The sequence below is a fragment of the Equus quagga genome, chromosome 6 (assembly GCF_021613505.1).
Source record: "Equus quagga isolate Etosha38 chromosome 6, UCLA_HA_Equagga_1.0, whole genome shotgun sequence".
NCBI classification, from domain to species: domain Eukaryota; kingdom Metazoa; phylum Chordata; class Mammalia; order Perissodactyla; family Equidae; genus Equus; species Equus quagga.
This window is the reverse complement of record NC_060272.1, coordinates 84254036-84270497: the sequence shown is the minus strand read 5'-3', so window position 1 is coordinate 84270497 and position 16462 is coordinate 84254036.

The window sequence follows — 16462 nt, the reverse complement described above, 5'->3', positions numbered from 1 at the left end:
TGTACAACCATATAATAATTAAAATACTTAAAAGTGAAAAGAAGTAGTTTCTTTTTTCCCTCAAGAATATCCACTTACAATGTAATGTACAGCATGGTGATGATAGTTAATAATACTGTAATGTATATTTGAAAATTGCTAAGAGAGTAGATCTTAAAAGTTCTCATGACAAGAAAAAGGATTTTGTAACTACGTATGGGTGATGGATGTTAACCAGAATTACTATGGTAACCATTTCACAATATATACAAATATCAAATCATTACTTGTACACCTGAAACTAATATCATGTTATATGTCAGTTGTATTTTAATAAATAAAAAAAGAATATCCACTTATATGAATGAATGCTAAATTTTTTTAAAAAGTGGAATTGTGGGACTTTCTTTGCCTAAATCATCTTTGTTGTGGTTCTAGGCTGATTTTGCTTAGTGGTATGATTTTTTTCTAATGATAAACAACCCTGTGTGACCCTCCCCCCATCATATTCTTTGCTTCTTTTAACTACCATCTAAAATAACAGCAGTAAGGTCCACCTTTAACAGTCATGCAAATTTGCAAGTTGTCACAGACTTAGGACCTGATATAATCTTTCTTGAAGAAAAGTAATACAAAGGTTGGTAGAAAAAGGAAAGATAGGTCTTCTCATGGCTGTGAATATAGAAAGCCCCAGGACAATTCACAGCCACAAGTGGCATTATTGTGACAATAGTGGTGAATGCAAAAAGACCTTAAGAAAATGCTACTGATGGCAGAATTCCTGCAGACTTCCAGATAGCGAGAATCTGTTTGTAAAACTGAACTATATAAATAACTAACAGTAAGAAAAATAAAACCTATGTTTTGCTACAGAAATTGAATGAATTATTGAAATTTGAGAAAGTGTTAACAGTCTTGAAAATATAAATTCTTTGGGTTTTGCATTTCTACTGTGCAAAAGTGGTATGGGATATTTCAAACAGTCTGTCAAATAATCTGTGCATAAATTGGAGAGAGCCGTTCCCCTGAAAGAGCTGCTTTATATTAAAAAAAATAGTATCCAGTTTAAAAATAAACTTATTTAACTTTTACATGCTTTTCATATTTCCCTGTCTTAACTAGTTCCTCAAGTTAACTTCTTATTAACCAAACACTGTCAATTCCCAGCTCGTGCCATCTTATTTGAACATACTGATGAATATAGGGCAATGTGATAAAATGATTCTTATGAAGGAAGCATAAGATTATACTTGTTTTCAGAATAAATTCCTATTGAAGTCTGCACATCCTGTAATGACTCTAGAACTCCTTTTTACCTTTGTTTCATGGTTCCTAAAGTATTTCTCCCTTTGGGAAAATACTTGAAAAGCATAACTTTGGCAACCATCTTTACAAAGTACATCGGCCTACTTTAAAATTTGAACTTTAACATTTTAAACCATGTGTATTTAGCTTCTCTTTGGAAATAGTTGCCTTGTTTGAAGAATTTAAGCAATGAAAATTCAGGTAAAGTCACCAACAATGAAGTGATGTGGTCTAAAATAACTCAGGGAAAAGTTATCTTTAACAGAAATCATGTAAAATTTTAGACTTGAAATGGACCCTATAGATCAGGTAATCTGAAGTCCATTAGAGGAGTCCATGGTGAGGACTGAAAATAGTTTTCATCCTACGATTTTTAATGTGATCCAGATATTTAATGTTTCTGTCCTGCTCAGCGAAGGCAAATCTATATTTCTTTGCATTATCTAGATGTTATTCAAATGTAATTCTCATTACTTCGGAATCTTTTGGGGGAACAAAGATTCCATTATGAATATGTAGTGGATTTTTGGAGTTTACTTAATTCTTTGGGAAAACACATCTTCATTAGCACTTTTCTAGTTGGGAAGAAAGTCTTTCTATTGTACTTATATCAGCTAATTTTCTGTTACCACAATTTTGGATAAATATGAGGGAAGGGAGATATGAATTAAGTTCAAATACTGTTTTTCAGTATTTTATCTTAAATTGTATTCAATTTTCAATTTAGCTTTTAAAAGTTAGTTTTGGCATTTTAAAATGTCATTGCAACTAATCCTGTTTTTGGTGTATTTATTTAAAGCATTCACATTTAAGTTTTAAACAACCTATTTCATTTCTGTAATGCTAACTTAAAGGTGAGTAGCATGTTCATATATGGATACTGCTAGTGTTTCATACTGATTGTTTTCATACTAAGTTAATCATTTATGATACAGGCCTTTTATAAACATTTCATGTTTATAACTTTTTCAATTTATTGCCATTCAATTCCAATTTTATGTTAAATAAAAGAAATATTTCAAACATAACCATATATGCATCAACATACAAATTTTGACATGTAAACAATAAAATACAGTTCTAGTCATTTAAAGAGTTAGAATAAAGGCGTGTCTGGTACGGCAACTGCCTTGTATGTGGTCCCACAAATAGTATAATTATATGTACCACTTCCTTCGTCATTCTATGACTTTACCACTCATTTGGTATTTGATAGCTGTGCTGGGCTGACTAGAAATTTTGAATATGTGAAAAGAATCTATTGGGGTTGGTGCTTTTTATTCTTTCTTTCTAAATTTAAAAATTCCTAAAAATTTTAAAACTTTGCATTTTACATTTGGTTTTTCATTTACTTGAAATTTAATTTTATGTGTAGTGTTGGATAGAAATTCAACTCCATTTCTCTTCCCTGTGAAAAAGCAATTGCTTCAGTTTTGAACAGTTATTTCTTCCTTTCCTTTTGATATCTTATCACAGTTGTCATGATTATTCTTGGCACTGTACACTTTCCCTTTACAATTCCCTTGTTAAAGTCCAGGGGGAAGACACTGACAGTAATTTGATAGGGAATAGCATTGAATCTATAGATTATCATGGGAGAAAGCTGACATCTTTATATTAAATTTTCATACTGTGAACATAGTATATCTCTTTTGTGTAGGTTTCCAGTAGTTTTATGATTCCTCCTATGAATATTTTGCATATATTTTTAAAGATAAATAGTAGCCGTTCTTAAATATTTTTCACTGCTACTATAAATAGTATCTTTTAAAAATTGTATTTCCCAATGTGTGTTGCTAGTGTATAAGAATGCAGTTGATTTTTATAAACTGCACTTGCACCCAAAAACCTTGTTTAATTCTCCTATTCTAAAAATGTATCTGCTTATTCTCTTGTTTTTTTATGTGAATGCTCATATTATTTGTGACTAGTAGTTTTTTTCTTTTTCTTATTGTTGGAAAATACACACAACATAAAATTTACCATCTTAACTATTCTTAAGTGTACAGTTCAGTGGTGTTAAATACATTCACAGGGCTCAGCCTGGTGGCATAATGGTTAAGTTCGCACACTCTACTTCAGTGGCTTGGGGTTTGTGGGTTCAGATCCCAGGTGTGGACCTACACAACTGCTCATCAAGCCATCCTGTGGCAGTGTCCCACATACAAAATAGAGGAAAATGGGCACAGATATTAGCTCAGGGACAATCTTCCTCAAGTAAAAAGAGAAAGATTGGCAACAGATGTTAGCTCAGGGCTAATTTTCCTCGCCTAAATAAATAAATAAATAATACAGACATACATTCACATCGTTGTGCAACCATCACCACTATGCATCCACATAACTCTCTTCATCTTATAAAATCTAAACTCTATACCTATTAAATAGTAACTCCCCATTCTTATCTCCCTCCAACCCCTGGGAACCACCCTTACACTTCCTGTCTTTATAATTTTTACTACACTAAGTACGTCATGTACGTGGAATTACACAGTATTTGCCTCTTTGTAACTGGCTTATTTCACTTTGCATGATGTCTTCAAGGTTCATCAATGTTGTAGCATATTGAAGAACTTCCTTCCTTTTTAAGATGGAATAATATTCCATTGTATATATGTCCACCACAGTTTGCTTATACATTCATTGGTCAATGAACACTTGTGTTGCTTTCACATTTTAGCTATTGTCCATAATGCTGCTATGAACATGGGTGACAAATATCTCTTTGATATGGCTCTCAATTCTTTTGGGTATACACCCAGAAGTTAAATTGCATCGAGTAATTCAATTTTTTTGTTTTACACAGCTGCTGTACCATTTTACATTTGCACCAACAGTGCTCAAGGTTACATTTCTCCACATCCTCTCCAACAATTATTATTTTTTGTTGTGAAGGTTTTATTCCATTTTCTTGTTAGAGTGAACAATCCTAGCGGGTGTGAGGTCTTCCATTTAGGTCCCTGATCAATTTTGGGTGAATTTTTGTACATGGTGTTAGGTAAGAGTCCAACTTCATTCTTTATGGATTCATTCATGTGGCTATCCAGTTTTCTCAGCACAATTTGTTGAAAACACTGCACTTTTCCCATTGAATGGATTTGGCACCCTTGTGGAAAATCATTTGACCATATATGTGAGAGTTTATTTATGGGCTCTCTATTCTATTTCTTTGGTCTATATATCTGTCTTTATGCCAATACCATACTGTTCTGATTACTTCAGAGTTGTAGTAAGTTTTGGAATCAGAAAGTGTGAGTCCTCCAGCTTTGCCCTTCTTTTCAAGATTGTTTTGGCTATTCTGGGTATCTTGAGATTCTATATGAATTTCGGGATGGTTTTTTTTACTTCTGCAACAAAAAGGTATTGGGAGTTTGATAAGGATTACACCGAATTGATAGATCACTTTTGGGTAGTATTGACATCTTAACAACATAAAGTCTTCCAATCCATGAACTTGAGATGTTTTTCCATTTATTTATGTCTTTAATTTCTTTCAGGAATGTTTTGCAGTTTTCAGTGTACAAGTCTTTCATCTGCTTAGTTAATTCCTAAGCATTTTATTCTTTTTGATACCATTGTCAATGGAAATGTTTTGTAATTTACTTTTCATATTGCTCATTGTTTGTATATGGAAATGCAACCGACTTTTGTGTGTTGACTTCGTATCCTGCTACTTTGCTGAATTCATTTATTATAACAGCTTTTTGTATGTGTCATGTCTTCAGAGTTTTCTACATATAGGATCATATTATCTGCAAACAGATAATACTTCTTCCTTTCCAATTTGGATGCCTTTTATTTCTTTTTCTTGCCTAATTGCTCTGGCTAGAACTTCCAGTATTATGTTAAATGGAAGTGGTAAAAGTGGTGTCCTTGTCTTGTTCCTGATCTTAGAGGAAAAATGTTCAGTCTTTCACCATTGAGTATGATGTGAGCTGTGGGTTTCCCACAAATAGGCCTTATTATGTTGAAGTATTTTCCTTCTATCCCTAATTTGAGTGTTTTATTGTGAAAGGGTGTTGAATTTTGTCAAATGCTTTTTCTGCATCAACTGAGATGATTGTGTGGTTTTTCCCTTTGTTTTGTTTATGTGGTGAACTACAATGATCAAATTTGTATGCTGAACCATCCTTGCATTCCAGGAATAAATCCCACTTGGTCATGGTGTATAATCCTTTTAATATGTCACTGAATTCTGTTTACTAGTATTTTGTTGAGGATTTTTGCAACAATGTTCATAGGGATTTGTCCTGTAGTTTTCTTTTCTTGTAGCGTCTTTATCTGGCTTTGGTATTAAGATTATGCTGGCTTCAGAGAATGAGTTAGGAAGTGTTCCCTCCTCTTCAGTTTTTTAGAAAAACTTGACAAGGATTGGTATTAGTTCTTCTTTAAATATTTGATAGAATTCACCAGTGAAGCCATCAGGTCCAGGACTTTTCTCTGTTGGGAGATTTTTGAATGCTGATCTCATCTCTTTACAGGTTATAGCTCCAGTCAGACTTTTTATTCTTTCATTATTTAGTCTTGGTAAATTTTGTGTTTCTAGGAATTTGTCCTTTTCATCCACATTATCCAATTTTTTGGCATGCAATTTTTCATAGTATTCTCTTATCCTTTTTATTTTTGCAGATTTGGTAGTGGTAGTCCCCACTTTTATTTCTGATTTTAATAATTTGAGTCTTATCTCTTTTTTCTTAGTCCATCTAGCTAATGATTTGTCAATTTTGTTGGTCTTTTCAAAGAGTCCACTTTTGTTTTCCTTGATTTTCTCTATTATTTTTCTACCCTGCATTTTGTTTATCTCTGCTCTAATTTTTATTATTTTCTTCCTTTTGCTAGCTTCAGGGTTATTTGCTCTTTTCATAGTTCCTTAAGTTGTAAAGTTAAAGTTATTAATTTGAGATTTCTTTTTCGGTGAGGAAGATTGGCCCCAAGCTAACATCTGTTGACCAATCTTCCTCTTTTTGCTTGAGGAAGATTGCCCCTGAGCTAACATCTGTGACAATCTTCCTCTATTTTGTATGTGGGATGCCACCAGAGCATGCCTGATAAGTGGTGTGTATGTCCACACCCAGCATCTGAACCCATGAACCCCGGGCCACTGGAGGGGAGCACACAAGCTTAACTGTCATGCCACTGGGCCAGACCCTCTACTTTTTTTATGTAAACATGTGCAGCTCTAAATTTCCCCCCTAGCACTGCTTTCACTACATCCCATAAGTTTAGGTACCTTGTGCTTTTGTTTTCTATTAGTCTAAGTATTTTCTAATTTCCCTCGTTATTTCTTTCTATATTGATTGGTTGTTTAAAAGTATATTGTTTGATTTCCACAATTTTGTCAACTTTCCAGTTTTACTTTTGTTATCAATTTCTAACTTCATCCCATTGTGCTCAGAGGAGATATTTTGTATCATATTTTCTATGACATCTATCTTTTTAAATCTATTCAGACTTAATTGTGGCCTATTATATGGTCTATCCTGGAAAGTGTCCCATAAGCACTTTAGAAGAGCATGTACACTGTTATTGTTAGGTAGAGTGTTCTGTATGTCTGTTAGATCTTGTTGGTTTATTTTGTTAAGTCTTCTATTTTATTACTTATCTTCTATCTAGTTGTTCTATCCATTATTGTGAGTGGGTATTGAAGTCTCCAACTATTATTAGAGATCTACCTATTTTTCCCTTCAATTCTGTCAGTTTTTGCATCATATATTTTGATGGTGTGTCATTAGATGCATAAATGTTTATAATTGTCCTATTTTCTGCTGTATGGACCTCATTAATATATAATATCCTTCTTTATCTCACAACTCATTTGATTTAAAGCTTTCTTTGTCTGATATTAGTACAGCCACTACTTGCCCTCTTTTGTTTACTATTTGCATGGAATATCTTTATTCATCCTTTCATTTTTAACCTGTTTGTGTCTATGGATCTCAAACGAGTCTCTTGTAGACAGTATATGGCTGGTTGATGTGTTTTTCTCCATACTGCCAATCTCTGCCTTTTACATTTACATTTAAAGTAATTACTGAAAGGGGGACTCACTTCTACCATTGTGCTATTTATTGTCTATATGCCCTATAGCTTTTTTTGTCCCTCATTTCCTGTATTACTGTCTTCTTTTGTGTTTAAATGATTTTTTTTGTAGTGAAGTATTTAAGATTCTTTGTCATATCTTTTTGTATATATTTTATAGCTATATTCTTTGTGATTACCACAGGGATTACATCTAACATCTTAAAGTTATAATGCTTAATTTGAATTTATATCAGCTTAATTTCAATAACATAGGAAAACTCTGCTACTTTACAGCATTGATCCCACCCCTTTTGGTTTCTGATGTTGCAAATTTATACCTTTATACATTGTGTGCCCATGTACAGAAACTAATAATTCTTTTTTTTTTTTTAAAGATTGGCACCTGAGCTCAATCTGTTGCCAATCTTTTTTTTCCCTTCTTCTCCCCAAAGTGCCCCAGTACATTTGTATATTCTAGTTGTAGGTCCTTCTGGTTCTGCTATGTGGAATGCTGCCTCAGCATGGCTTGATGAACCGTACTGAGCAGTACTAGGTCATCACCCAGGATCTGAACCAGCAAACTTAACCACTTAACCACTCGGCCACAGGGCCACCACTAAACTAATAATTATTTTAAATAAATTAGTCTCCTAAATTATGTAGTAAACAAGATTTGGATTGACAAAACAAAGTTATAGTATTACTAGCCTTTACATTAATGATTTTTTCTTTAAATGTATTAGTCTCTTAAATCATGTAAAAAACAAATAAAACTTATAGTTACAAATCATTATTAGAATAATAGTAGCTTTTATAATTTCCCACATATGTATCTTTATTGATATCTTTATTTCTCCATATGGCTTTGAGTTCCTGTTCCCCTCCAGGACTCCCTTGAGCATTTACTGCAGAGCAGGTCTAGTGGTCATGAACTCTCTCAGCTTTTGTTTATCTGAGATTGCTCTAATTTCTCCCCTACTTTTGAGGGGCAGTTTTGCAGATATAGGATCTTTGGTTGACAGTTTTTTCTTTTAGCACTTTGAAGATAGCAGCCCACTCTCCTCTGGCCTCCAAAGTTTCTGATGAGAAATTTGCTGATAATCTTGAAGATCCCCTGTATATGATGATTTGCTTCTCTCTTGCTGCTTTCAAGATTCTCTCTTTAGCTTTGGCTTTTGAAAGTTTGACTATAATGTGTCTTGGTGTGGATCTCTTTGAGCTTCTCTTACTTGGAATTCATTAAGCTTCTCAGATGCTTATATACATGTCTTTCATCAAATTTGGGATGCTTTCAGCCATTGTTTCTTGAACTTTTCTCTCTGCCCCTTTCTCTCTTCTCCTTCTGGGACTCCCACAATGTGTATTTTGGGCCACTTGATGGTGTTCCACAGGTCCCTTAAGGCTCTGCTCACTTTTCTTCAATCTTTTTTCTTTCTGTTCCTCAGCCTCATTTCCACTGTCCTATCTTCAAGTCCACTTATTCTTCTGCATGCTCAATTCTCCCTTTAAATTCCTTTAACAAGTTTTTCATTTCAGTTATCGTGTTTTTCAGCTCCAAATTTTTTTTGTTTTTTTAGTTTTTCTATCTCTTTATTGTTATTTCTATTTTGTTCATACATTTTCTTGACTTTCTCCACATCTTCCAGTGGTTCTTTGAGCATCTTTAAAATAGTTGTTTTAAAGTTTTTGTCTAGTATATCTGCCATAGGTCTTTTTCAGGGATAGTTTTTGTTGATTTATTTTTTCCCTTTGAATGGGCCATAGTTTTCCATTTCTTTGTATGCCTTGTGATTTTGTTGTTGTTGTTGAACAATGGACATTTGAATCTAATAATGTAGTAACTCTGGAAATCAGAGTCTCCCCCTTCCCCAGAGATTGCTGTTTTTTTGTTATTATTTTTGTGATTGTTGTAGGCTGTCTCTGTGCTGAAGTCAACCTGAGATGTAAACTTAATATCTTCTCAGGTGTTAGAATTTTGAGTCTTTCCCTGGGCACATGTGGTCACTTTTTAATTTTCCCCATTTATGTAGTTGTTTTTGGATGTCTTAGTCTTTAATGTCTGGCTCCTGAAAGGGGAAAAAAGCAAACAATGAAATGAAAGAGGGGAAAAAAAGGTTGCTGGCCCTTGAAATCCCCAGGACATCAGCTTCAGCCAGAGGGGAAGGGGCTTGTAACAATGGGAGGAGGTGCAAAAATAATGGCTGCTGCCTGTTTGTCTGCACCGCTGTGATCAGAAGCAGCAATCAGTGATCAGAACACAGATCTCCAATATTTGGAGGACAGAGTCCCGTCTGCCCACCTTAGCCCCCACGCTTTGTGCAAGCTTCTCAAGGAACACATGCACAGCAACCTGCCACAGTCTGGGGGTAGGGGATGGGTCACTGCTACTGTGCTAAGATGTGCAGTTAACCAAAATTAACCAGAATTTACTGTCTAAGTCTTCCCCTGGAAGTTGAAAGCCTTCAACAGACTCCAGAGTTCCAAAACAGTTACATCAGGTAGATTCTGCCAATAAAGTTGTTGTCTAGGTGGGAGACAGATTCCTGGGCCTCCTGCTCCTCCGTTCATAAAATCATGAATTTTATAAAATGATTTTTCCATCTATTTAGATGATCTTAGAATTTTTCTTCTTTAATCTGTTAATAAATTGCACTAGTAGATTTTTTGACTTTCAACTATACTCACATTCCTGAGATAAACTTAACTTGGTCATGATGTATTAGTAGTATTATTGTCATTATTAAATTCAAGTCACCAGTATTTTGTTTAGAAGTTTTGTATCTATAATCATAACTAAAATTGGATTGTAATTTTCATTTGTCATGTTGTCCTTATTAGATTTCACTGTCAATGTTTCACCAAGTTAAAATAAGTTGGGGAATATTCTTTTTTTTTTTTTCCTATTCTCTGGAAGAGTTTATGTAATACTGCATTTATCTATTCCCTTGAATATTTAGTAGAATTTGCCTAGATATTCATGTGGATCTGTTCTTTTCTGAAGAGGCGTTTTCAACTACTGACTCAAGCGGTTTTTTTTTTTTATAGTTTTTGTGTGTTTTTTCATAGTTCTTTTTTCTACATAGTTTTGTTCAGGGTATCTTTTCCTTTTTGATACATTTTAAGGAAATATGCATTTAAAAAATTTGGCATGAAATTGTTTATAGTGCACTCCCATATTTTTCTAATCTTTGAATTGTCTTCTGTTTTGACCTATTTTTCATTCCTAATGTTTATTTGTATCTTTTCTCTTTTTTCTTGATGCATTTCACCAGTGGTTTGCCTATTTTATTGCTCTTTTCAAAGAGTTAACCTTTGGCTTTATCATCTCTATTTTTTATTGCTCTTTCATTAATTTATTTCTTATTTTTCTTCTATTTAGGACTAGTTTGTTATTCTTTTTGTAACTTACATTCGAAGCATACATCATTAATTTTCAGCTTTTCTTCTTTCTCAGTATAGACATTTCTTACCCCTTAAGTACAAATTTCCTACAAATTTTGATACAGTCTTCCCATTATTGTTCAGTTCTAATGGATGCTGAAACAGCATGAGATTCATGAGACAAAATCAGAATATAAATGCGTTAATTTGCTACATCGCTCATTGAAACCCACTTTGAGGGCCAGCTTTTCTCCATATCCTTGAAAGAAAATTAGGAAAAATCATCTGAATCTTCTGGTCTCTTTCAATAATAAAAAATCCTGTGGTCATGTCTAGCCACTAGACAAATAAGCAAAAAGTCTCAGCTTGGCAGTTAAGTCCACTGTGATATTAAAATTAAGACTTCAACACTGATTCAAACTTAAAATTCTTCCCCTACCAGAGTTCACAACTGCTACAGGTGAGTTGTGTGTAGTGGAAAAAGTAGGGGTGATTGCTTCTTTTATATGATTTATGCCTTTGCCTTCCTCCTCTACTTACTAGGCTGCTTCTGACTTTTCCAGGATTGATTTGGGAAAAGAAGATAAAGGACAGGAAGGGTCTTATTTAACTAGTACTGCCATGAGATTGCATAGGCCTTCCTTGGACATCTTACTCCCAAAAGATGCTTTCCTGTGTTCTTCAGAGTCACTACTTTACCCCTATACATCCAGCTGTCCAGGATCCCTGTTGGAGTCATCTTGAAGTCTCTGCTGACTTTCTATCATCTAAGATCCACATCTGCTCCAGAGGAAATGTGCATCCTTTTGTCACAATAAACTCTGGGAGTAAGGTAGTCCCCAAAGTATCCACCTTTCCTAATCAACTTCAGAGCAGTTAACCAGCCAAAGTACTTGCTTTTCAGATTTCTAGAATTGAGTCAAATAGTCCACCATATCTCACAAATTCCAGGAGATGTATACTAAACTTTCCAAGTGATCCCTGTGAAGACCCTTTTGCTTGTCTTGAGGTGTGGGACTTAGCATTGTAACAGTTCTATCAAAAACATCTTCTCTTCTTCTAGTCTTCTATCCCCATCCTCTAATCCCTCCTATCCAACCCTTTTATGTCCTCAATGTACATGAGGAAACATATCAGTAAAGATTTTAACTACTCACACACAAAAACTTTTATCTAATACTTCCATTAACTGAAATTTCTAGGGGCCTAGTTCTGTTGCATGGTTTTCCTACTGGCTCTTGTTCATGGTGGCTTGCTGTTGTGTGTTTTTTGCAGTTTGGGGTTGTGAATTGTTTGATAGGACTTTATCTCTGGGCATTTTGAGGAGTCTTTGTTTTAATGTGTTTTCTTTTAGAGAGAAGGTGCTTGCTTCTTTCTACCAACCCAGATGCAACTAACCGGGCAGTACATTATGCTATTATCTTGAAATGGGGTTTCCTAGATCATGCACATTATGTGAATTCAAATCCTAAATCCATTTGACGGCATGGCTGTGGTTTCAAAATGTCAGAGGAAATTCATACACACTTCTGTCCAAAGATCCCATGCCAAGACAGACAAGTCTCTCTTCTACATCTTCCCCGTTTTCTGCTCTCCAGATTTTTCTTCTGGCCCAATTTTCACTGAGGGTGTTACCTTTCAAGGTTTCTGATTTCAGATGAGAGTCTCAGTTCTAACTTGGGATCTTATGAGAACTTAAGAGCATGTCTTCTGTTCCCACAAGACTGTTAAAATTCACATCTTTTGGTAAGTGAGATGGGTAAATGCCTCCAGGACAGTAGTGGCATAAGTGTCAGTTAATAATCTAGTTTTCAGCTCCCTCCTTATTTTCGGCCTATTAGTATTTTACATACTTTTTTGCAATCTCAGCTATGTATTCTGAATATTTTTATAAAAGTATTTTAACCTGTAGCTAGCCCTGATCTAGTGTTTAAAATTCGGCACTCTCACCACCACAGCCTGGGTTCATTTCCCAGGCAGGGAACCACACCACCCATCTGTCGGTTGTCAAACTGTGGCGGCTGCATGTTGCTGTGATGCTGAAAGCCCTGCCACCGGTATTTCAGCAAGGTCACCCATGGTGCACAGGCTTCAGCAGAGCTTCCAGACTGGACAGACTAGGAAGAAGGACCTGGCCACCCACTTCCAAAAAAATTGGCCATGAAGACCCTAGGAATAGCAGTGGAGCATCATCTGATAGAATGCTGGAAGGTGAGAGGGTGACGCAAAAAGATCGGTCAGGGTTCTGCTCTACTGTACACAGGGCTGCTAGGAGTGAGAATCAACTCAACAGTACTAACAACAAATTTCAAACTGAAGTTCTTGGTGTTTTGTCGCAGGATTTTTAGGTGTATTATCTGATATGAGATATGAAATATTAAATGAAATAGAATCACAAGTTTCAAGTTTTCAAATCTAAAAATATCTTCTGTGAAATAATATTTTTATATACGTATCACATGGGAATGAGAATCAGGAATCATGTTCTAGTACTGATTTTGTGGGTAGATAACCTAACATTTCTCCAACTATTTTATTATCTTTAAATTAGAGCACTGGATCAAGGGATCCCTAAGATTCCCTCAAGTTCTAATATTCAATGAGTCTATGAAGTAAAAATGGTATTGGTGAAGGGACAAGATGTAATAGTACTCATCATATTCCTAACATGAACCCACTATTCACTATCTTTCACTATACCTTGCTCATACCTCAAATTATCCTTTTGTTGACCTGAGTTTTTTCTTTTGTTTTTTGTCATAAAAAAAAACACACATAAAATTTACCTTAACCATTTTTAAGTGTATAGCTCTGTCATGTTAAGTATATTCACACTGTTGTACAACATCAACTTTTAAACTTTAAGGTTTAGGTTACTTACTAGCAAAGTATACATCTATTTCTACCATCTCTACTTTGCCTTCACTCATCTCTTCTTTGTTATTCCTTTCTTCCCCTTAATACATGGCTGGAACACTGTATCAAGGGAGAAATACTACAGCCTAAAATCATCTAACTGAAGGTCTAAAACTCAATTTCTTGTGTTTTCTTATTTGTCAGTTTCTTGTGTTCATACTGCTATGGATTGAATGTTTGTGTCCCCTCAAAACTTAGGGCTGAACTCCTAAAACTCAACGTAATGGTATTACAAGGTGGGGCCTTTGGGAGGTCATTAGGTCACGAGATGGAGCCCTCATGAATGGGATTAGTGCTCCTAAAAACTAAAAAAGAGATACCCCATAGCTCTCTAGCCGCTTCCACCATGTGAGGACACAGCAAGAAAGTGCCAGCTATGAACGAGGAAGAGGGCTCTCATCAGAATGCAATTATGCTGATGCCTTGATCCTGGACTCCCCAGCCTCCAGAACTGTAAGAAATAAATTTATGTTGTTTAATAAGCTACTTGGTCTGTGGAATTTTGTTACAGCAGCCCAGATGGATTAAGACATATGCCTATTTTTTCCTTGAGCCTTTTTGCTGGATTAACTCACAATTTTGGAGTCTATGAACCACATATATTTGACTTTTGCAGTGTGAATATAAACTATTTTTTGGTAAAATATTAGAAAGTTTAATCACCTTTCTCAAAGATCTCTTTCATACGCAAGTATAGTCATGTTTCAATGAATGATAGGGATATGTTCTGAGAAATGCATCGTTAGGCAATGTGGTCGTATGATCAGAGTACACTTACACAAACAGATGGTATAGCCTACTATACATCTAGGCTATATGGTACCAATCTTATGGGATCACTATAAATATGTGGTCTGTCATTCACTGAAACATCGTTATGTGGTACATGACTTTAATATTCTTTTGAAATGCCTATGCTGTCATCATCTGTGTTTTTTCTTTTTGTATTTTTAATAGGCTTGATTTTGCTAGATTCTCCTTTGCCAATGGTTTTGCACGTGATTTAGTTACCCAGAATAATTTGCATTGACTTCAGGAATTCCTCAATATTTACAAGACTTTCAATTTCACTTTGCAGTGATTAGCATTACAGTCTTGAATGTTTACAACATCGGCACCTATACAAAGATGTCATTGCGATGGCCTCAGACAAAAGCTACTCTTGAGTGGAGAAGGAATGTTTAAGAATGTCTAATTTTGTGAGGCACCTAATTTGCTAAAAACATATTTTTATGTCATGATTATTTCTTCTTCACTATGCATCATATGGTGGTGAGGTTAAATAACACTCAAATTGAAGTCCTTTCCTCTTCTGTTAGTCACAAGAGTATTCCTTCAACCAGATGATCTCTTTCATTAAAATCAAATTTTACTTCTGAATCTGTCTTATCACTTCTATTTAGAGGTCAGCTCTTTAAGGATCAACATCCTAAATGAAGGGACCCCTGGAAGAATACAGTTTTATACAACTAATCCTTTCAGTGGTGGAAAAATGAAACTTTGTCTGCGGTCCTTGTAGGAAAAAAAGTAAGCCTGACTGAAATTTCCAATTGCCATTGATTTAAGGGACAATGTGAAAAGAGCTTAAGTAAAATAGATGTATTTTATCAATTTCAAAATGCAGATTTTTCTCTACATTAAAAAATTTCCACTATCAGGGTGGTTGTTAAAATCAAGAGTTACAATTATAATAAGCAGTTTTTTCCTCTTTTGTCAGCTGTACCTAAATAATATGCCTTATGACCCATGGTGTTTTAAGTTAGAATCTAGTCTATAATTCTAATCTAAGTAATAATGTACTTCTATTAACCAAAATATTAAAGGGAAGCAACGGCTATGCAGAATGTGCAACTTTCAAGTGGACGCAGTCCATGGATAACAACAGTAATAGCAATACATAGTCATTACTACTTATTTAATTCCTACAATAACGCTTTTTAGGTAGGTTACTGTTATCAGCCTCTTTGCTGTCACGGGTGAGGACACTGAAGCAGTGAGGTTAAATGACTTAACCTCCTAACCACGTGTGAGGGCCAGCAGCTCACACACACCGGATGAATTAGGTGCTTCTCATGGATACAAAGTTTCTACCCGCTGGTAAACAGAAACAAGTGCTATTCTAGATGAAGCTTTCTATGAAGACATACTGTCAATTCCTAGTATTTGTCAAAAAAAGGCTATCTCCTTATAAAGCAAACAGCCATAGTTTTCCTCATTAGGATCCTGTGATGGGACGCCTGGGGGGAGCGGTGCTTGGCGGCCCAGGGTTCGCAGGTGGCATCCCACCAGGACACAGCGCCACTCATCCAGCCACACTGTGGCAGCGACCCACAGAAAACAGAGGAAGGCTGGCAACGGATGCTAGCTCAGGGCCAATCTTCCTCACAAAAATTTTAAAAAAGATCCTGTGGTAGACAGAATAACAATGCCCCAGAGATGTTCACATCCTAATCCCTGAAACCCATGAATATGCTACTTTACATGGCAAAGGGGCTTTGCTGATGTGATTAAAGGTACAGACCTTGAAACGAGAAGAGTATCCTGGATTATTCAGGTGGACCCAATCTTATCACACGAGCCCTCAAAATCAAAGAATCTTTCCCAGCTGCGATCAGAGGCAGATGTGATTACGGAAGGGTCGGACGTGCAACACCCCTGGCTTTGAAGAGGGGAGGGAGGTGGCCACGAGCCCAGGAACGTGGACAGCCTCCGGAAGCTGGAGAAGGCCAGGAAACGGATCTCCCGTCGAGCTGTCCGTCGGACAGCACTCCCGTGCCATCTCCTGCCACGAAGCCCGTGGTGGCTTGTTACAGCGCCCTGGACTCAGCACAGGCCCATTCGGGCTGACCCAGCTCCAGGA